General features: G+C 38.6%; 1 protein-coding gene across 1 annotated transcript in view; it reads left to right on the forward strand.

Moving 5' to 3' along the window:
• Positions 1-21,775, forward strand: part of EFNA5 (ephrin A5) — a gene marked incomplete at its 5' end in the record, with an annotated part of 39,061 nt that overhangs the window by 8,584 nt on the left and 8,702 nt on the right. The window lies entirely within an intron of this gene.

A 21,775-nucleotide genomic window follows, 5' to 3' on the forward strand; every position in this document is an offset into this window, starting at 1 on the left:
GGTAGGTTGAGACTAGATATAAGGAAGAAATTTTTTACGCTGAGGGTGGTGAAACACTGGCACAGGTTGCCCAGAGAGGTGGTGGATGCCCCATCCCTGGAAACATTCAAGGTCAGGTTGGACGGGGCTCTGAGCAACCAAGGTGAGGATGTCCCTGCCCACGGCAGGGGGGTTGGACTAGATGACCTTTAGAGGTCCCTTCCAACCCAAACTATTCTATGATTCTGTAATTCTAAGATCTTTCAACAAAACCCCTATTTGGGTGGGTTTTTTCCCTCATATCGATAACTTATATGCTGTAAATGGCCTGGTTTGGATATTTTCGCCCCTTGAATCTGTCAATGCTGGGACTCAAAGTCAAAGATTTGGCTTGGGTCAAAGTTTGGACTTTAGAGAATTGTGCGAGCTCTAAAGAAATGAGTAGAGCAGACTGATGGTAAGTCTTGTCATGCCATACTCAGCTTATACTGGGGGCAGTGGACTCACTGTATTTACTCCGTAGGCTAAACTTTTGTTAAAAATTGTTTCTACTCATGGAAATGGTTGACTTAAGTAGCAGATATTTTGCTTTGAAAGCGCAGACTGGATTTGTCTTTCAGCAAGTGAAGAAAGGCCATCTGTCTTCAATTCGACACGTGTTAGTTAATGCAGGTACTGCTCATGTTTGTGTTTTCTCGTTGCTTTTTGAAGACATGAGGTCGGAAGATCCCTTTTGGAATTCTCTCTCTGGACATCCTGGTTTGCACCAAAACCTAAAAAATTGAGGTTAACTAAAGAATGTTATTAAAGGATGCTGAGAGAATTACAAACATTTTTAGTGTGTTAATTGCACTTTTCTTTTGGGGAAACATTGTTTATTGCCAGGTCCCCCATTAACCTTTCAATCAAGATCTGATCAGCATAAACACTTTGACAGCAGTGGGCTCAGACATGCCACTCTACTACGAATCCTGCTTTGATAGCTGGTTTACCAGAATCACTCGAGATGTTCTGAATGAAATCAAAGCAATTGAAAGGGTTTGATAAATGTGTACTTTAAAAAGATATTTTTGTGTGATAACATTAGACAGACAAGGAAGGTGACCTTTAAAAGGGAATTCATGCTTAGCCTAGTGTGTAGATTAAAGGACTGGTTTCTGTTAGAAAGCATCAGAAGAATTAAGTGCTGGTCCTGCTAAAAAGAAAGCAGAAACAATCGCCAGTGTCTAATAGATTTTGACGTTGGTAGTGTTCTTAGAATCCTCAAAGGGAGCGTTAAAAGCTGTTGAATTATTTGGGACTCGGGAGAAATCCATATAAGAAAATGAAGAGAGAACCCACAGAAGTGCTGGTCTCTATTGTTTGAATTTTTCAAAGGGAGTGAATGTCTTTCAGATAACAAGTTGAAAGAAGATGATTTGGATTCATGTGCTTCAAAAATTCAGGTGCCATTAAGATCCTGATAGCAGCAGAAATATGAAAGAGGGGAGGATATACTATGTATCTGCAACTTTGAAAGCTGTCTCATGAGCATATTGTGTAAGGTCTTCACCCCTGTAGGAAGACCAGTGACTTGTGTTGCTTTCTACTGAAGTACTGATTTTGGACGTTGGAAGAATGAGGGAGTGTCCACAGACAGAAAGGATGAGGGACAGGGGTTTCTTTCCTGTGTCTTTTTTTCTTTCTCATCTAACATGCTCGATGAAGGCCAGTTCATTTTGTAGGAAAATAAAGCATGTATTGAATGTTGTTATGTGATCATCAAATCACAAACATTAAAAAAATAGATTGGTTAGACCTTGGATAAAACACCTGCAAGGAGCATTAGGAACTTGATTAGGCCATATGTGACACATCTGCCTTAAGGGAAATGGCGACTTAATGTTCCGTACTGGTGGCTATGGATTACTATAATTTTTAACATTTGTGATTCTTGTAAAAATCCCATTGCAACTTTCTTAAAAGTAAGTATTTAAATTCCAGTGTTCTGCTGGAAGTACAATTGAATAAATTGCGCACAGCCCTTTAAATCCTGATGGACCGACCATTCATCATTCCTTGCTTTAAATCAGTTTTGATGTTCAACAGCTACAACTCAACATCTCAGAGGTGGCTGCACTTCAGTGGTGGGTGAGTCTCTTTGCCGTGGTACTTCACTGTGATGTTATGAGATTAATAAGATGAAGCATGTAGATTCCTTGGATGAAAGAACTCATAGAAGTGGAGAGTATTATTAATAATTATCTGAGGACTTATAACTCTGTAACAGTGTTCTAATTTGATTTCTGAGCAAACTGAAACCTGTTTAATGAGCTGTTGTATTGGAAGTATGCGTTTTGTAACATGGAGCAGATGCCAACAGAAGTGGAAATAACGTAGCAGTGACATTTGGAATAACAGCGTTGTACTTCATTGCCTCCATGTCATCAGCATGTTAGTCTCCCTGTTCCTCAGACTAACTCACGGAGGCAGCACTTTCTCTGCTGATGCTGTCTGTGTGTCGTGGTAACAACTGAGTATATATGCATGCCTGCAACCAATAGACCAGAAACAAACTCCCTCAATGAAAAAATGCTTCCACATACTAAGCAATTGGCTGATAATCTTGTTTCATACGTTAATAATCAACATTCAACTCCATATTTTCATAAATACTTGGATTTAAAAGAAGCAAATTTGTTTCTAAGCTACCTAACCCTCTGATATTAGAGGAGGGTGTAAAATGGGAGAATGTTACAGAATTCTCAATAACTTTTTCTTTTTATTCCCCAGTAATGCATACTACTCAGACAAGGTGGCCAACATTCTGGGCTCAAAATGGCACATGCAGTTAATACTCCTATGTCCAAGATTCTTGGCAAGTTAATATAAATCACGTAGAATAAGATTTTTCACAGAGTATTCAGAAATGCATAGAAGTGCTTTATTCTGAAAAATTACAGAAAAATCTTTTCAGACTTCCAAATTTTTCCACTTTCCCTCAGGAAAGCAGTAGGTCATCCTCAGATCTACATTATTGGCCAAATGAGATTTTTACTGCCTCTAAAATCTCCCAGGCTTCCTTTTTACATCATGGATATTTAATATTTAAACTATCAAGTGGTATAGCCACCTAGATACAGCACTGCTTTAGGGAATTAGTAATGGCTTGAAGGTGTATCAGAGTCTCACTCGTGCCATACCTCTATGCACAAAAGTAACCAGGCTCCTGATGATGGATATGGGGAATAACGCTGTTGCTGATCTTCTGGGGGTGAAATGATCTTAATTATTTGAAAGATAATCAGAATGGCAGTATATTAATCAATTTAAAGAGCCCTGACAATTCAGTCATAGTGGCGTTCAAAATGTGTTCAGGGAAAAATACACCAGAACAGTTTAACATACATTATGTTTTAAGAGTTGTAGGTGGGGATATTGTGAAGATACGAGCTTGGATTTCTTCTTATGTGTTTTTTGACACATCTGCTTTTAGTAATACTGGGTCATCTTCCTGTATCATTAAAAACTGCATGTGGACTACTTCTTTCTAATATTTTAGGTTTTGCAGAAGACATTCAGCTGTGAGGCATTAAAGAATGCACTATCCTTCAGTATAGAGCCCTGTATTGGGACTGAAGTCAGGATCCCTAGCAGCAGCTGCAGCAGGGCTTGCTGTCTGTACACATGTGAATGTATTTCTGCCTGAGAAATCTTGAGCAGAAATAAAGTAGCCTTAGGCTGAAAGATATGTTGTGTCTGTCTTCAGCATCCTGGGGACTGTAAAAGAATGCAACATCTCCTCTTGAAGAGGACTTAGAATTAACACCTCTCTGCTTCTGGCTGGTGATGCACAGAAAAGTCATGAACTTGTTTTTCCCCAGGGGAATGGAGTTGTGTGCAGTTCCCATTGGTGCTTCATGGAGGTGGGATCTGACTTCCTTAGGTCCTTTCTGTAAACATCATCAAGAAGTAGAAGGGAGGAATGGCATAGTTAAAACTCCACAGGCACATCAGCAAGGTAAAAAATGTGTTTCTTTCTCAGAGAGAGGTGCAGAAGCAAAGTTTGTTCAGAAATAAAGGTATGTTCCAGTGAGGATGATGACAGTGTTGTGTAGTTCAGACGTGAGCAACTGACATGGGCAGGTTATTGTTTAGCAATTTCTTTTCTCAAATTTTCTTATATTTCACAAGACGAATATAAGCAGGCAAATCATAATGCTACTGGAGTTTCAAATTAATAATCACGTGTAAGAATACATTTAAAATATGCTTGTAACAAGACAAAGATACTAATTGTGAAACCAGTTGTCTGAAGCCTTGAAATACGGATATTATTTGTTTTTCACCATTGACAGTGCTGTGTCTCTTACCTGGGTCTCACTGGAGTAATCTGTGCAATCACAAGACTGCCTCTGAGGAATGAAGTTTCTCCTTGACTGCTGTTCGGTGGTATGCTGCAAAGTGCCCACATTCCAGCCCACATGCTTTGCTGCAGTACCGAGTTTCGAACTTAAATTGGGAGCAGTTTAGCTGTCTCCCTTTGTAGTACTAAAAAATGGTGCCGAGTAGGTAGTAGAAGCAACAGCCACCTCACAGCCTCACAGTTTGTTGTAACCGGCTCCCACGTCTGTACAAAATGTGCCACTTCCAACTTATAATAGGAGGGTGTTAGGTAGCTTTCACTGGTGACTCTTTCCCCCTGGCCCAAGCAGAGCAATCAGCCAGTATGGTTAGAAATTATTGCCAGACATAGGGTTCCTCATCTGTAGTGCTGCACCTGTGGTAGCTTTGTCTAGAAACATACAACAGTGCAACAGCATTTTTTGTTTGCAGTCCCACTTGAAATACTCAGTGGCAGCTCAAGCGAAACTGTGTAAATTAGTCACTGTCACGTTTAGGCATTAAAAGTGGAATTAGTAATTTATATTAATCACAAATGTTTCTCCAGGTTTTATTAACAAGCAGATTGGCTGCCAAAATGCTTTCTGGAAGACATTTTTTTTTCCCAACTGCCACAGAGAACAAAACAGTTATTATGGGCATTTAGATAAAGATTAACGGTTTCAGCAATTCATTTGAGGAAAACTATATTTTACTATACATTCCACTTCAGCACGGACCGTCACTGCCAGCATGATTTGTCACCTCCTTGATAAAATTATACAGTGGAGACACAAGATGGTGTAATTCATTTTAAGAGCAGAAGCAGGTTAATCAACAAAGCAGAATGAGGTTAAAAAACAAACCAGACCCACATTTCTTAATTTTTGGCAAGTCCGAATTTCCAATAGGAGACGTGAGATGTCTATCTAACTGCTGTTTTAGCACATTTTGGTTCATTTTGTCTTCATGCTTTCTTCTTTCTTTGCCCGCATCATGCTTTTTTCCCCTCAAGATGGCTTCATGTGCCCTATTTAGATCTCCAGGAAAAAGTAGTACAGGTGACCACTTCATATTCTGTGCTTTTGCAAGTAGTTCTGTGGCATAGTGGAGGAGCAGTCCATGAGCTCGGTACAGGGTGTGAAGAAATTACTAGAAAGAGGTCAAAATTAATATTACAGGGTTTAACAGCAATGCAGGGCAGGCTGCCAACATGACCTTCACACTTTCACGTGTTTTGGACAGACAAAATCAATTTCCTAGCGTACTACTTTTTGAGCTTACCATGTTCCAAGGAATTAAAGAATAGACGTGCTATATTTTTTTCTGTTATGGCTAGCTCCCTTTTTTCTTCCACTTTTGTGTTTTAAGATGGTATAAAATGAAGGAAATCAAAACACAAGTGAAAAATCAGCTGTTTGCTACAAAGGAGACAAACAAGGGTTGAAGGAGAAAAAAACTCATTACAGAGAGATTAGAAAATTAATTGATTGGTGGCTCTCACAGTTCCCATTGGATGTCTAAGGATCCCGTGAAAAGAAAGCATAGTCTCAAACATAACATTTCTTTCTATTATTTCTTTCTCTCACGTAGAGACTCCTCTGAAGCATCATTAGGTTCCAATTATTTTCAGTGAAATATTTCACAAGAAAAGGGCGTGATAAAATCAGTAGAGGTAGTGTTATTCCCCTGAGAAACTTACTATGGCTAATACTCAAACCGTAATAGGGAGGGCTTCTGTTCAGCATCAAACTTAGAGATTTCCGCAGGGGTGATTCTGTGTCATGGAGGTTTTGGAACTCCTGTGACACGGAGTTAATGTGCTCCCTCTTTCCCCAAAATTAGTATGGGGCAGCTGATTATTTCAGTGAAGTCTGAGAACTTGATCATATCGATGGCGTACTATAAGCATGTGTGAAACTTGCAGTGAATTTATTTAGTGAAGGATCTATTACTATTTTTTTTTCCTAAGGCCGAGTGTTGGCTTAGAGGTACTGTCCTTTCAAAAGTGACAAAATATTTGTAACAATGTTTTCTTCTCTACTGACTGACCTTTTTTCCTGTATTTATCATGTATTTATTTAGCAGCTCTGTGTGTATGGATTGTATGCTCTTATATGTGCATGTATATATACACATATATAAAAAACAATATTAAAAAGGCACATTGGTTAAATCTTTGCTAAAAAATAATCTTTTTGTGTTAAAGGCTTTAGTGATTGTCATTATAAAAATGCTAATTTTGTTAAACTAAAAATATACATAATTTTAACTCCACTGAAAGATAAGATGTTTGTAATATAAAATGCCAGTGGAGTGCCTCCTGGGCATTGTATTATACTTTCACTAGATTATCATTCTCCTCTATGGGCTGAGCTGACCAGTTGTTCTTTCTTGTCTTCGATGTGGCGTAACCATGCTGTTATCACTACACATTGCTTAAGCTTTCCAAAATGAAAATGAGGTTAAAGATAAATTCAGGCCTAGTTTGGATAGGGGACTGCATGCAATTCTTCTCAGGGTAGAGGTGTGACTATCTTCTCTTTAACTTCACTTCCCTGCTGTGCTTAGTTCCCCTTCCCTTCTTCCTGGTATCTAATGTGGTAATGGATGTGCATTAGAGAAGAAACATTCCCACTGAAATCTCTCCTGTTGAAGAAAATGGCAGAAGGAGCCATTCTCTACAAATGTTCTCCATCTTCCCTAAGGAAATATGTCCACTTTTCAGAAAGTTTGCCACCAAAATCCTTGGGATGCAAAATATAAAATGTTAGTTTTCACTGGAGTTCTCCAAACTATGTGTCATGCCATGCTATTGCTGCCTTCTTAATTGAGGGAGAAACTGCCTTTTCCAGTAGCTTTGCAGTTACCTGGCACCTAATTCTGTGTAATAGTCGGTGTTTGCTGTGAGGGGTGATTTGAGGGCGCTGTGCACGCTCAGACCCTTGAACCGCTCTCTGCTCGGCCACACCAGCTGCTTGTTCTCATCAGAAACAATAGCATTGCTTCTAACCAAATTATGGGACAATTTGGAAATCCAATAATCTGTTCTAGATTTTACACAGATCTAAAAGACGCACATTAAGAGTTAGCTTGGGAAAAGCCCTTCTAAAGGACTGTCTAGGGAGAGTATTTCTTAATATGCTAACCTAGCTGAGAAGAGATATTTCTGCCTAGGACTTTTTCATTTTAGTGAACTAGAGAATATTTTGAGTGAAAAATAGTCTTAAGCCAAAAATAAATCTCTTGGGGAACCTGGTGCCACATCTAAGTTGTAGGCGGAAAAGGAAGAGAAAATTTTCGGATCTGTATCAACTATGAGGATGAGGAACATTGTGCTTTGGAAATGTAAATTAAAATTACACTTTTGGTACTTGTGTGAGTACAGCTGGATTTTCACAAGGATGTGTGCTGTTCCACAGAGTGCTTGTGAACAGCATATAGTATTCTATATGTTAATATGTACATGTAAATCTGCACTGTACCCTTATAAATATGAGGTGAAATTATAAGCACATGTACATTCTACAAAGAAGTCGGCAATGAAAGCCATACAAATAAAACAGCAACAGAAAGTCCCACAAAATTGCCCTAGCTCTTCAGCAACTGTATTTTAGGCTGAAGAAAGAAGACCCTGAAATAATAGCTTTCTGTGAGGGGAGGGGGGAAAAGACTAAAAGTAGCAGTAAGTTTTTTTCTGTGCCATTTCATGAAAACACAGCTTTTTTTATTTATAGGCATAAATTTCCCACTGATGGTTTTGCTTCAGATTTGAAAAGTAAATAGAGACTGTCTGTGTACATTGAATGCTAAAAATTGTTAATTTGATTCACTTTAACTGGACTTCTGAAAAAAAATTCTGACAACCGTGCACACAGATTATTTGATCACCATGGTCTTTTTTTTACTTGACCATCAGTGAAAATGAGATTGGTTTTGGTGCCTCTACATTTAAGTGAAATCTTTTATCTAGGCTTTATGGGACTGATCTGAAATGCATCTGAACACACAAATTTTCAAAAAAGAAAAAAAAAACCAACCCACCTAAGCCTGAGGTAGATATAATATATGTAATTTATTCTATGTAAATTGCACATATGCATCTTCAATCCTGTTCTTCCTTGATCTCAGTCCAAAAGTAGGTAAAATAAATAGATTGCATATTACAGGCCATATGTCAGAAGTGCTTAGCATTCCCAATTAGAGTCATAATTTTTGAAGTACTTAGCTGTCACTTAGGTATCCAAATAGTTGGCCAGATTTCTAAAATGCTTTGCACATGAAGCACTGAGTTCTTCTGAAAATGTGATCTCTAGTGCGGATTGTAAACATATTGAAAGCTTGTCAGTAGGTTCTTTTGAATGGTATGTTTGTATTTTACCTTTTTTGTTCGTTTGTTTGTTTTTTAAGTGCAAATACAATATTCTTATCAACTTGAGCCCCGTTTCTGCTCTCCCATAATCAAGGGCTAAGATAGTCTAGTATTGTTAGCTGTTCCTTCCTTTTAACATGAAGTACAACTGTTAGCTTAGAAACACCTAAAAGAGTCATTGTAGTGTTGATGTGGATGGAAACTGACTTGAAAGTACAAGGTTTCTTTTTACATTTAACTAGTGTTTTAAACAGCTATCTCTCAACAGCAAGTGTGTGTCTAGACAGGTGATGCTTTAATCAGACGGAAACATCTAGATGGAGAGACCAGTAACAGAGGGAGCTGGAGCATTGGGCTGTCTTGGCCTTTTGCTCAGGTGCCACCAGAGTCCTGCCATGCTCCTCAGAGGTGGTGGGAGCAGGGCTCTTACCCTCTCCTGGTATGAAGGTGCTCCACTACTCAACAATGGGTTTTCCTGTAGGGCTTTTGTCATAAGTTATGCAGCAGAGCCCTGACATTAAGCTGATGGGATTTTTTTTTGTGAGCCTGTAGGTGGGTATTTTATCAGCAGTCATGTCTCAGGTGGGAAAATTTTAAAGAAGAATCATTTTAAAAACCCACCTTTGCCGTGAGCCGCTAATGACCGTAATCTGTGAATACAGCCATATGAACTTCCTTCTCCCCCAAGCAAATGCACACAATTTCTATAACTGCAGCTGATGGAAACTTGTCTTTACAAATACCATCACCTTCCATTGGAGGTGGCTCCCACATGTCACTGCTGAGGCTTGGGCTGAAAAGCAGACCTACTGAAGGAGTTTTCCAGCCCTTCGTGCATCTGTGGCACTTGCTCTCCCTGCTGTGCTGCATAGCGCACCGGCTATTTGTTGGCAAGTTCATATTTCACACTGCAGGGAATTGAAATGATTGAACAGACAGGAGAATAGTTTTATTTGCAGTATCCCTAGACTCTGATTTGGCATAAAACATCTGCTTCATGATGTGTTTCAAGGCCAGTTCCCTTCCGCCAACAAAGGTTACGACTTCAGGCAAGCTGTGCCTTCGCTGGCAGGGGGAGATTTGCCTGAAGACTTGATTTAGTCAGAATCAAAGCATCCTGCCACAGAAATCAGTTTTTCAATTACTTCTGAAAAAGCAGCCAGACGGTAAATATATTAACATATTAAACAGTGAGTAAAGGAGGCCACTGACTTCTGTTGTATGGCTTTTTGTGAGAAGTTGATATAAACCATATCTGTGTGCATGTGTGGCTAGGAACAAACATTCGTTATTGTTCTGACAGTAAGAGAAGTGACAGATACTTTACATGTACCTGCTTAACTCTGCTGCAAATGAGCAGTCAGTAAGTAAATCTATTGGTTTCAGCTACAGTTTATGCATATATTCAATTTGCAAAGTTAATTGGTGTAATATTGATGTAGTTTCTGGTAAAGTCTTAGGAAGTAGGCCCTACAAGATGCAATATTTGGAGATAAATTGATGCATTAAATCTTTTTTGTATTCATGGTGGGGACCTAATTTCAGGGGGGTTTGTCTCCCACCAAAAAAAGTCAATTTTTGAAAGACTGATACAGATTTCTTTGCAGAAGTGTCATCTTGATCCACATTTACATATGTACAAATAATATCCATGTTCCTTCTTGCAATAACATAGTTAGATTCAACCTTTATTAGAGTGAGTAGCATATTATCATCTATGTACTTCATTGCCATTGATGCACAGTCTTTGCAACATATGGCTATTTTTCCTCCTCAGAAAAAATCCTTTCTTTAGCTTAAAAAAAAATAGTAATTGAATATTTGCATATCCCCAAGGAACCATGCGGGTTAAACTCTGCATTCATCTTACGCAGTTCTTAGGCTGCTTTTGGTTTAAGAGTAAGAACTATTGCTTTTATGAAGTGCCTTTTTCTGTAAAGTCAAAACCTCACAGCAGTGCACAGAAAGCCAGTGCTATAAAGGAGCTAAGTAGAGTCTTTAATAGAGAGAGCTAGGTTGTAAGTGTTTTTGTTCCTATGGAGCAGATAGATTTGGTTCCATCTGTTCCATATTCATAACAAAGGAGCTCACTTGCAGGAGGACTGACTTCCCGGGAGTAGCATGGTAATGATCTTTTCACCACAGATTGAAAGGATCTGAAAATGGTCACTTCAGCTCAGCAGAAAGCAGCTAGCACTGATAGCGCTTCAGACCTGCTATTTTTCTGCAGCTCTGTTTCAAGATGCATGTTTTTTCTGAATAAAACAAAACAAAAACATAAACCTTGATCTCCTCCCTCCCGCCCCCCCTCATGTCAGTCTTCCTGAGGAGTTCAGGATGTTTTCTCAAACAAAAATGGAATGACATGTTACAAATACAGGGTCAATTTTTCTTTATTTGATCTTGGTATTAAAGGCAGAAGTGAAAAATGATTTACTGCCAGTCTGGGTTCTGTCTCCTGAGCTTTTCTCAGTATCTCTACTTTCTCAGCGAGAAGATTCTGTGAATGAGAAATCTGAAGTCCACAAAATGTGTGTGAAAGTTCCTTGCTGGGTTTCATAATTAGGATGCTCCAGTGCCAGCTTTGATTATACACCTCATGGGCTTTCAACAAAAAAATAATCCAGCTTGATCCAAGAAAAAAAAACATTCTTGTCTCTGCAGGATATTTCACAAGGGGAGAACAGGAAAATGCAGAAGCGTACCACAAGCACTCCTACTTGGCTAAGGAACAAATTATTCAGTGACCCCTAAAAGGTGAACTGGAAGTTTACAGAGATCTTAAAAATTAACTAGGAACACAGAACGAGAAGAATCCTTCTGTGTCATTGGTTCTGGCTATGCAAGTCTCCAAAAGAGGCCACGAGACGGACCCAGATTTACCGTTGTCCTGGCTGGAAGTCCTGCTGGGTTGTGCTCGACCCCATGTGTCTCCATGCTCCAGGACAGCTGGTGCCTGAGGCAGCTGTGAGAGCAGGGTGGGCAAGCAGCAAGCATGCCCAGCCTGCCTTAGCTGGTACTGCAGCATCCATGTAGGCATACTCAGGGTTTTTTTGGCCTTCCAGCCAACAATACCATATCATATAATTCATAGATGGGTATGAAAGTGTCTGCTACCCGTGTTGTTTAAGACTCCACATCAAACAGTACACCCATATTTGCAGATCTGATGCTTCCCCCCACCCCAAAGTGAGAGATTTGATCTCAGACTGGAGTTGTTTGTTTGTTTGTTTGGGAGTTTTTCTGAGCACTGCATGTTCTGCTGCAGTAACTCAAGGAGAAAATACGTGCGTTTCAAGTGACTCTTTTCCTAACTAAGGAACTATATCTGAATATATATCCATATATATCTGAACTATATCCAGTGCAGATGTTTGTTGATATGGACTAGCCAGGAACTGAGATACAAATGTAAGTAGATCTTCATGATTACAGAATGTGGGATAGGGACTGTACACTTCACTGGCAGGGTTGCTCTAGTATGACCAAGCTTGAAGTCTCCACCCACTCAGGAGTGGAGACACCACATTAGGTTAGAGGCACTTAAATTGAGCAGTGATGGATACTGTGTAGTTGAGAGAAGTTAATTTGGCAGAGTTTTTGTCCGTATCTTTTGACGTGAAATATGGGTCAGCAAGGAGTTTTCACGTAAGTGGTTTTGTGTTGTCCCATGTTGTTTTCCATGTGTATGATCTCAGATAGACACGGGAAGCACCATTAGAAGCTGCTCACAACTTGGTTACACGGGTTCCTTAACTGGTTAACTTGTAAAGAATAGAGGAGCAAGCTTGCAGTAGGGAGGTGCTTGCTTAGATCAGAAAGTAGCGGGTGGAAAATAGAGATGAGAATTTCCCAGTCTGCTTGGGAAAATTCTTAGTGTGAAACAGGGACTTTTCTGTAAGAGAGGTGGAGAAATATTTCAGTTCTGAGAGAACAATTGTTACAGCATTCAGGAAGAGACAAGCTCGAGAGGTACCTGTGTGTTTCAGCAGTCTGATGTGGTATTCATTGCTTTTAAGAAATGGTTTCCAAACCACCAGGGCTTTTGAGTCCCAGTTATGGAAAAGTGTACACATATATATATAATTTTGAGTTCATCTGGGAATGATCACTAGACATAGGGCTAAACATCCTGTGGTATACATTAATCTAAAAAAAAAAAAAGCGCAGAAGGAAATAATTTGTGGCAGAGTAAAATGAAAGGTTAGCTGTACCATGGGTATTTTAGACTTTCCCACAGTCATAGTTATGACAGTCTACAGTCCTTTTCTGGCATAGGTGAGACATCAAATTCCTGACAAGTGAGCAGTTCTCCTTGATGAGGCTGCGGCTATTCTCACATAGGTTGGCTTTCTTGAAATACGGATTTCAAAGCATGAGTGTGACCTGTGACACTGAACACAAGCTAGACAAGTGAAAGAAAGAAGCAGGGATCTAGAAGTTTAAATAAGACTGATATCGCCTGATACAATGGGCAAATTTTGGTTAAAGAGAAAGCTTCACCTTGATGTGTTCCAGAATTTTTCATGGTAAAGGTGACAAATTGAAGGGTGAGGAAATCCTTCTAAGGACTGGAGAAAAATTTCTGGCTCGTATGGTGGAGTGATTGAAGGTTCAGTAGTCCCTCTGCAGGACTTGAGCAAACTGGGAATTCACCTGATAAAGATGTACTGTTATTAATATAGTGCTGGCATCTGTTACTGTGTACTGCACGCAGTCATGGCCTGGGACCCTATTATAGTAGGTGTAATGAAACAGAAGGTCTCTACCCTGAGAATCTTTACTTGTCAGAATCTGAGCTTGAGTTACAGTGGACTATCATGTGTTTTACAAACTTTAGCTTTTCTATTTCATATCTGGTTTTCTTCCTGCACAAATTTGGATTTATCTGTGTAAGAGCAGACTGCGCATAAAGGCACTTTTTTGTAAAGGCTGTGCCAAGATGCTGTTAGAACTTTGCCAAGAGAAAAAACCCCTCAGAAATCTTTTGAGCAATAGTATTCTCTCTAAGCAGTGCGTTTGCAAACTTTTGGGCATGCATGTGCACTCAAAACACATTCAAACTTGCATTATTCTCACTGTTTGCCTTCATTTTAAATAACAACAAAACACAACCCGCAGTCTGTGCTTTTTTCTAAATTTCCCCTGTTCCTAAGGCAGCTTCTTGAAGATCTCTTCCTGCCTTTACATCTTCTCCTCCTCCACAAGACATAAACAAGATACTTTGTTGCTTTGCTTAGGTGAGTCAGCAGAAGTAAGGAAAATCTCAGGATTTTCATGTCTATATACGTGTCGTGCTCCTAGCACAATACAACATTTATAATTATTTCTGTATTTTTATAAACTGGCAGAATTTTCAAGCATAGTATAGGAAGCTAGAAATGTTTCTAAATATTTTAAAGATAGTGGCAAGCCCATGAAGATGGAGTAGAATGGAATGCTTCTCTGCTTTAATTATAGTGTCAGCAGTGGTAAAGCTAGACACGGATAATATGAAGTCCATTAAAGTATATGAGGTTTAGTAACATGATACAATACCCACAAATTCCATGTGGGTGAACATGTTGCTTTAAAGATCAAAAAGAGAAGGTCATTACTAACAAGACTATAATGTCTCTTCAAAGGATTTACTTATGTCTGGTTCTTAGAGATGGAAATTAGCAAAATGGATAGCCTGCTTGAAGAAAAACATTTTATTTCTAGTGATACCAAGGGAAAATCAAAGTACAAAAGTGCTTATGAAAAGTATGAGGAGGATATATTTTTCTCTAAGTGCTCTATTTGATAGTATTAACTTGTTTTATTAGCAATTTACTCTAATACAGTCTTAATGTTGTACAATAACTGTATTTGGTTTTGTTAATGCCACTGAAAACAGTAATGAGATCTGAGGTTTTTATTTCATTCTAGTTAATAAGTGTTGGTTTGTTGCAACAGAAGAGTATGACATCAGTCATTTATATTGTGCTAGTGCAGAAATGTTAGCCCTTATTTTATGGTATGTAATACAGTTTGCATTTATGAAAGAGAAACCTTCTTATATGAGAGAAAGGCCTGCAAATATTTCACGTGTGAGCAACTACATGATCCATTCTTCATCTATACCTCCTTATATTTCACAGGAGCTTACATGCAACTAAAAGTCAACTCAAAGTAGGATATGCCTTTCATTTATTTCCAGCTGAGCTTTGTTTGGTTTTTAATGAGAAGAAACACCACAGAGGCAAGACTGATTCTCTGGGAAGCTCAGGCTGCAGTTAGATGACAGCTTTGCCCTAGTTCATAAACAAACATAACTCTTCTTGCTTTTATGAAAAAAAAAACCCCTTTGCAAAAGAACAGCTGAACTTGGTTCTCTTATTGGTTCAGGGCTTGGTTCAGAGGAGCAGCTCAGGCAGGGTTCGGTTTTTCTGCAGCTGAAATGTCTGCTTTGTTGTTCTCCTGAAGGTGTGAAGGGTACAGGCTGCCCTGTGGTGATTTTATGTTTTCCTGAACTCCTGGACTCGGCAACTTAGGAGGACAGATGATAACAGTATGACTATAATAAACCTTTGGACTGAATCCAAAGTGATGCTGTCTGCCTCATATGAGCCCTCAGCTGCTGCTCACCTCTGGAGTTGCCCAGCGCTGTGAACGACTGGGCCTTGGGATGCTTTGATGTTCTCCACTAGAAAAGTCTGACTACAGTACACCAGCCAGACCAACAACAGAGAAGGCTTGTCATTAAATCACCCTCTAGAGCACGTAAGGGACCTTCCTGAGAGAGATACAGGGCTAGACCATGCTAAGAGGAAATACTGGACAAATGGCTTAATTAAACTGGAAGTCCATGGTTTACATCTCTTACCATACAGGATTTGATTTTATTTGCTATGACTTTGATATGAAACCTGCTTTCAATCCATGCAGCCTTCAACCAGATATATAAACTACAATGGATTAGAAACTGCAACAAAAATTACATTCTTCCTGGCCAAGCAGTTGCAATGGGACAGTTAATTCAGCATTAAGTGCTAATGCAGAAACAGTAACTATGTATTACTTTCTTCCAAAAACTCTCACTAAAATAGCGTTTGTCTGGCAGGTCATTTCCATTTACTAGGCTATTTTGAGGGTCTGAGAAATACAGTCACTTGTGAGAAAGGCCATAATAATCCAGTGTTTTTACACAGTGCAAAGCCAGTGCAAATTAGGTATAAGACATTAGGAAATAAAAGCAGTATTTTACAATCTGTTTGTTGTTGTGCACACAGCTTTTATCAAGTCTTTTTCTCCATTGCTGTGCACTTCGTGATTTATATTTTGCATGAAGTGCAGAATATAAGTCTGTGTATGTGTGTAGGCATGTATGTACACACATACAGAGACGAGTACAGAAAGACGATACGATTGTTTTTACCTTCACTTCATGCAGGTGTAGTTGAGCATGCAGGAGTAAAGCAAAATACACATTTGTATTAGGTGCCCTTTTAATACTGTGGATTTTAAAACTTCATTTGGAAATACTAGTATCCATAGTACTTTTGCCTGTATTAAACCATAGGTTTAATGCACATCAACAGATGTGACCTTGCATCTATTTGTTTGTTTATTTTCCTTGTTGGGTAATTTTTCTTAGTTTTCAAGATGAGATTCATTTTCTGTCTGTTGGCCTGAGATTTCTGAGTCTTTAACTTGCTCAGTAATTTTTTTTGGTGATCTCATCTTGGTGATGACTAAATGCAGAGAGATGGTAGACTCAGCAATAGCAAAGGTACAAACAAGTTTAGTCACGATTTACTGGGGAAGTGTGCTTAATTATTAGGTCTGAAGAATGAGTAAGTCATGGACATCCAATATTTTAATTTTCTCAGAATGGAGTCATGTTTATGCTTCCAGAACAAAACTTTTGCTGATATGTTGGAATGAAAGAGCAGACATGCAAAGACTCTTTTTTAATTTAAACTCAAGTATTGGTGAAAGCTGGGATTTCCATAGGACCAACATTTATCTATTTTTAATTTTTTATTTTAAAACTTACAAGGAGAAAATGATCAGTAAATCCTTTCAGGTAGCTTCTTTTTTCATTAATAGAAGACCCCTTCATTGTCCTAAGATATGGGTCTTACTTCATGTATGCACACAAAGCAGCGTTTTATTGATTCATTAAATTCTAGCTGACTTTTTCAGTTGTACCATTTATGCAAATTTGTAACTTTTTCAATCTAAACTGTGAGAAGAATATTAATAACTAATTCTGCATTTACCTGGCTAATTTGCATACATTTGTGTTGTATGGTAAATCACATGAAAACCTACAGGGAAAAGGCTCAGCTCTTCTAACAACTAATAGGCTATTTTTTCTTTTGACTTGCACAAATTGAGAAATATTGCCTGTGGCAAACATAATGGAAAACTGCATTTTTAATGCTCTCACACATACTCATTTCTTTACAAAGAAAGAAGCAGATGACTGTTCTTAAAAATAAAACTTCCTAAAGCTCTGTAGCTGACACAGGATATTGGATGCTAAAACACTTCAGGTTGGTGGAATTATGATTTGCAGGTTGTATAAGGTTACCTGGATATTGGATTTGACTAAAGGGAGTAGCATTGTGCCTGAAAGGGCTAGAAGCAAATCACAGCTATAAATATTTTCTCCTGAACAGATTGTCTGTAACTTACAGGACTAAGAGAGTTGAAGGACTGCGTAAACATGAGTTTCTGATTTACAACATGCAGTGTCCTGTGTATGGGGTTGCTGCAGGTTCTCTCTTTGTGGTGTTTCTCCAGGTGATTACAGAAGTTAACATGTGCAAACCTTTTGACTGGGCAGTACGTGTTAGGTGTTTACTCCAGCTATATGCATGTGGCATCTCAATTTAGTGTGCTGGGAAGAAGTTCAAAATTAATTCTTTATTGGCTTCCCAGTCTGAACTCATACTTCTCTTCAGTGCTTGTGGTTGGGAAGCTCTTGTCAGTGCCAGAATTTGTGTAACACACAGAGGGTGCTGGTAGTAGTATATCTGCAATGAACTGAGGTGAGATCTTGGTGTGATTTCTCAGATCTTCTCTACAAGGAGACCCTGTTTGCTGGATATCTTAACAGAGAGCAGAAGAAAACATTCATCACAGTTTTCAAAAAAATAGTGAGAACAGACTTGTCACCACAGTGTTTCATGAACACTGCTTTATAATCCTTCAGAGAATACTCCAAGTGAACTGGCAATAGAAACTTGAAATAGAAAATAGTAAGAGAATTATCATCTGCAGAGTATCTGCAGCATGTTATATCAGGGACGTGAGGAGACGTGGTGGGGGCGTTGGGTTTCTGCGTAAGGAAAGGATGCTCCTTTACCAGTGTCCCCCTGTTCTAAAACAAAGGTGCCGTCTGAGTGACTTAGATAAATGGAGCGCTATTTGTACGCTGAACAGTTCCAGTTTTGCTGTCTAATAGGGCCCATAGTGGATTGTGCCTTGAATATTAAATATATTTGTAGTGCTAAATGAGGATTTGAATTGCATTTATGATTTCTTTTTTTTTCCTATATCAGGACTTGCATTTTAGGAAAGGTACAATGCTGTAATTAGAAAGCTAAGAATGAGTGAGGAGGCAAGCAGAGGAAACCACTGATTACATGTGAATAACAGTAAATACGATGGTTGAGACACTTTTTCTATGCAGCATCCTAATAACTTGCTCTTGGGTTAGAAACTGAGCCTCAGGTAGTTGCCAGCCAAACTGCTGCCTGTCTCAGGAAAGGAAATACTTAATTACAGCTTTTGTCACATGACTAGCATGTCCTGATAACCAAGTTACTTTTGAAATTTTAATACCTTTTCTTTTTTGTACATTTACTTTTTAATTAGCTTACTTTGTAGGTTGATTGGGCCATATCTTGATGGCTCCTTTAAGGAGTTTTTGGGACTTAACACAGTAAATTCAACTGTGTTGGGGAAAAAAACCCAGACTGTTTTCTGTTACTTTTTTTTCTCTATCTGTGGCTTCCTGCAGTCATTGAATAACTCTGCTAAGCCTTATCAGACTGAGGAATGACCTAACCTGTTATTTATATCTAATGTATTAATAATGTACTATGTGTTTTCTAGCAGAGAACTGCTTAGGAGTGGGATGAAGGCAGCTGGAATTTTTTTTTCAATATTTAAATATAGCTAGCAAATACTGAAATATTTATGGTTTGGCTCTAAATGAGGAGGGAATAATTTTCTTCACTGTCTTTCCTTTCCTTACAGGGTATAAAAGTGGTAGCCAGAACTGGTTCAGAGAAGAGAAATTTTCTCATCTAATTTGTCTTTATGGACCATTTTTGGATCCAGCTTGGATCTAGTCCTACGTGCAGTAGTTCATTGCATGTTTTTTTTTCTAGTTCAACTAATGGAATTTTCATCTCAAGAATACAGAGATCATGACTTGAATGTCTTCTGAATCATGGAATTTTCCTATTAAAAAAAAAAAATGAAGAGGCCAAACCAGTTATTTTTATAATCATTGAGATGTTTTCATATATCTTGTGATTTCAGAGGGATTTTAGTGTGCACTTCTTGTAACCCCAAGTCTTTGTTTAACCATGAAGTCTAAAACATGTTCTTTAAAAGAGAGACCCAGGAGATTGTCATGAAGTTACTCATAAAGGTGAGGCAGGGCAGGGGAGGAGTGAAGTATCATAGGAATTGTAATGAAATATAGGAACTAGCAACACTGCAGAGTTCCTCTTCTGTTTTTCATTGTGATTCTTCCTGACACAAACTAAACCAGTCAGACCTTTTCTATTCTAATATCATTCATGGAAAAAAAGAGGATATAACCTCTTTTGCTCCTTGTAAGGGATCTTTTTTACAAAGGTTTCTTTTTGTTGTGCAGCAAGGTTTCAATTGCCTTTCTTTTTCCTTGGGAATTTCAGCTTTTGAAATGGAAAGTGTTGCTTGGGACAGATTCCATTAGCATCAGAGGCTTCCTGCTCTCAGAACTGGCCTCTATTTTATAGCTAATATCACCTTTAAGACAGGCGAATAGAAAAGCCTTATACCAAAGCCTTAGGGGCTAACCTAGTTTTGTGCAGAAAGGAGAATGAAATTTCTTTTTGTACCACCTAGAAAGGACATCTTTTCTTATACGATAGCTAATTTCAGTGGAATGTACCAACAACAGCAATAGTTTACCTGGGAAGCAACTTTAATAGATCCCAGCTGACAAAGAGCAGTTCTCTTTCTCCTTTCCAGAGTACAGCAATGTTGCTGCCTTGCAAGTGTGCAAGAGGCTGTCAGGGAGTTTGCCAGACTCTGCTGCGTTGGAAATCTGCCTTTCCTGGAAAGTAAAACACCTTAAAACCACTCAGCTTTCTTCTGCTAATGCTTTGCTCTTTCTTACCCTTAGGTCCTGAAGTCAAGATTTGAATTTTTCCAGTTGCAATCAGTTTGATAGGAGATTTTTGGTTCAGACTAATCCCAGAATCTTTCATGTAAGCCTCAGCTTTTGTTAGGTCCTAGCTGCAGCATTACTTCTGCTCCTGAAAACGCATATTTAGCATTTATTCTTCTTAGTAAATCTTAATATGTGCTGTTTATCATCTCTACTGTGTTGTTTTGGTCATTTGGTGTTTTCTTTGTAGCTGTTAGTCAAATGCTGTCAACCATGTCACCCTGATACAGCGTTTTGTCCTCTTCAGCAAGCATTTGCCATTTAAGCTACTTTCATGTAGAAGAACAGGACTTCAAATTTCAACTTGAGTTCAAGCTTTGAGGCATTAACTTACAAAAAAAAAAAACAGATTTAATGAGGACTCTTGGCTTTCCATAGTAGAGAGCAAGTGTGCTGTGCCTAACATTCAGAGAAAAAATATCTTGAGCTTGTTGCTGAAAGAGGGGGAAAAAAAAATCCCAGCTGTTGCCGTCATATCCTGGACATCTTAATTCAACAGGCAGGGTTTTCATAGGATACTGGTGCAAATACTGCAAAATAAAGAAGACAGAGAAGAGAACAGAACAATACTGACAAATTTACTGCAATGTGTGTGAGGAGGAGGACAGATGATATGAACCAACCTGACTCTTCCCTGTGGGTGATACACCTGGTCTTAAGGCAAAAACTGCAACTGGTCTGTGTTTTTTCTTTTCAGATGAAAAGGAGAAGGGTGAGGGAGGGAGAAGAAGAAAGGAAGAAAAAAAAAATTGATTGCAGTCATCCAGCTTGGCAAACAGTTCTTAATTTCTCAGGAAGGCCAAAGAGGTTGCAGTGTATCCCTTCATCACCTTAGTCTTGGTTGTTGAGGCAGATGTGAGAGCAGAACAATGTCACTTGATTATTTTTTTTTAATTTATTATTATTCCTTCTGAAGGAGTAAAACACTGATTAAAGAGGAATCTTCTGGGTTTACTGCAAATATTGACAGTATATAATTTCCCTGGGAAGGAAAAAAGCACTAAACTGATGCTAAAACTACATCAGTTTCTGGGATGATGATTTAAATGCAACTGCTATTGTTGCAATAGGACTGCAGTTCATGATATAGTCTATAGTTGCAAACCCATGTGAGGACTGGTGGACAAAGATTTAAGTAGGGAACGGATTTTAATATTTTTCTTCCAAAGAACATGGCCAATCACTAGCTGTTGTTTGCTCTTAAGTGTGTGCAAATATTATGTACATATATAAACTTTATGTGTACAAAGCATTAATTTTCTGTTTTTCCAGATAGAATATCATTAGCTCCTAGCTATCCTAGCTAGTCAGTGGTATCCTAGTTAGTCACTGACTAACAGAGTACTCTAATAAACAGCAGTGAGCAACACGTGCTTATTTTATGGACATAAATAACAACATGTAAGCATCAAAGCTAAAACTTGCCTTTAAATAAATGTGTGTCATGGTGCACTTCTGAAATAATTTCTGAGCAGGAAAAATCTGTTAGTGATAAAATTACTGTAGGGACTCTATTTTGGCTAATGTTGGAAATGTTATTGCCACCTTTATGCTAGCAATGTGGTAATGACTATAGGATTCTTGTATTTCGAGAAATCTACAACTGGCCGTTTAGTCTGAGCAAAGCATTTAGCCAGTTGTGT

This window comes from Aptenodytes forsteri, unplaced genomic scaffold, assembly GCF_000699145.1.
Source record: "Aptenodytes forsteri isolate BGI_AS27 unplaced genomic scaffold, ASM69914v1 Scaffold69, whole genome shotgun sequence".
NCBI lineage: Eukaryota > Metazoa > Chordata > Aves > Sphenisciformes > Spheniscidae > Aptenodytes > Aptenodytes forsteri.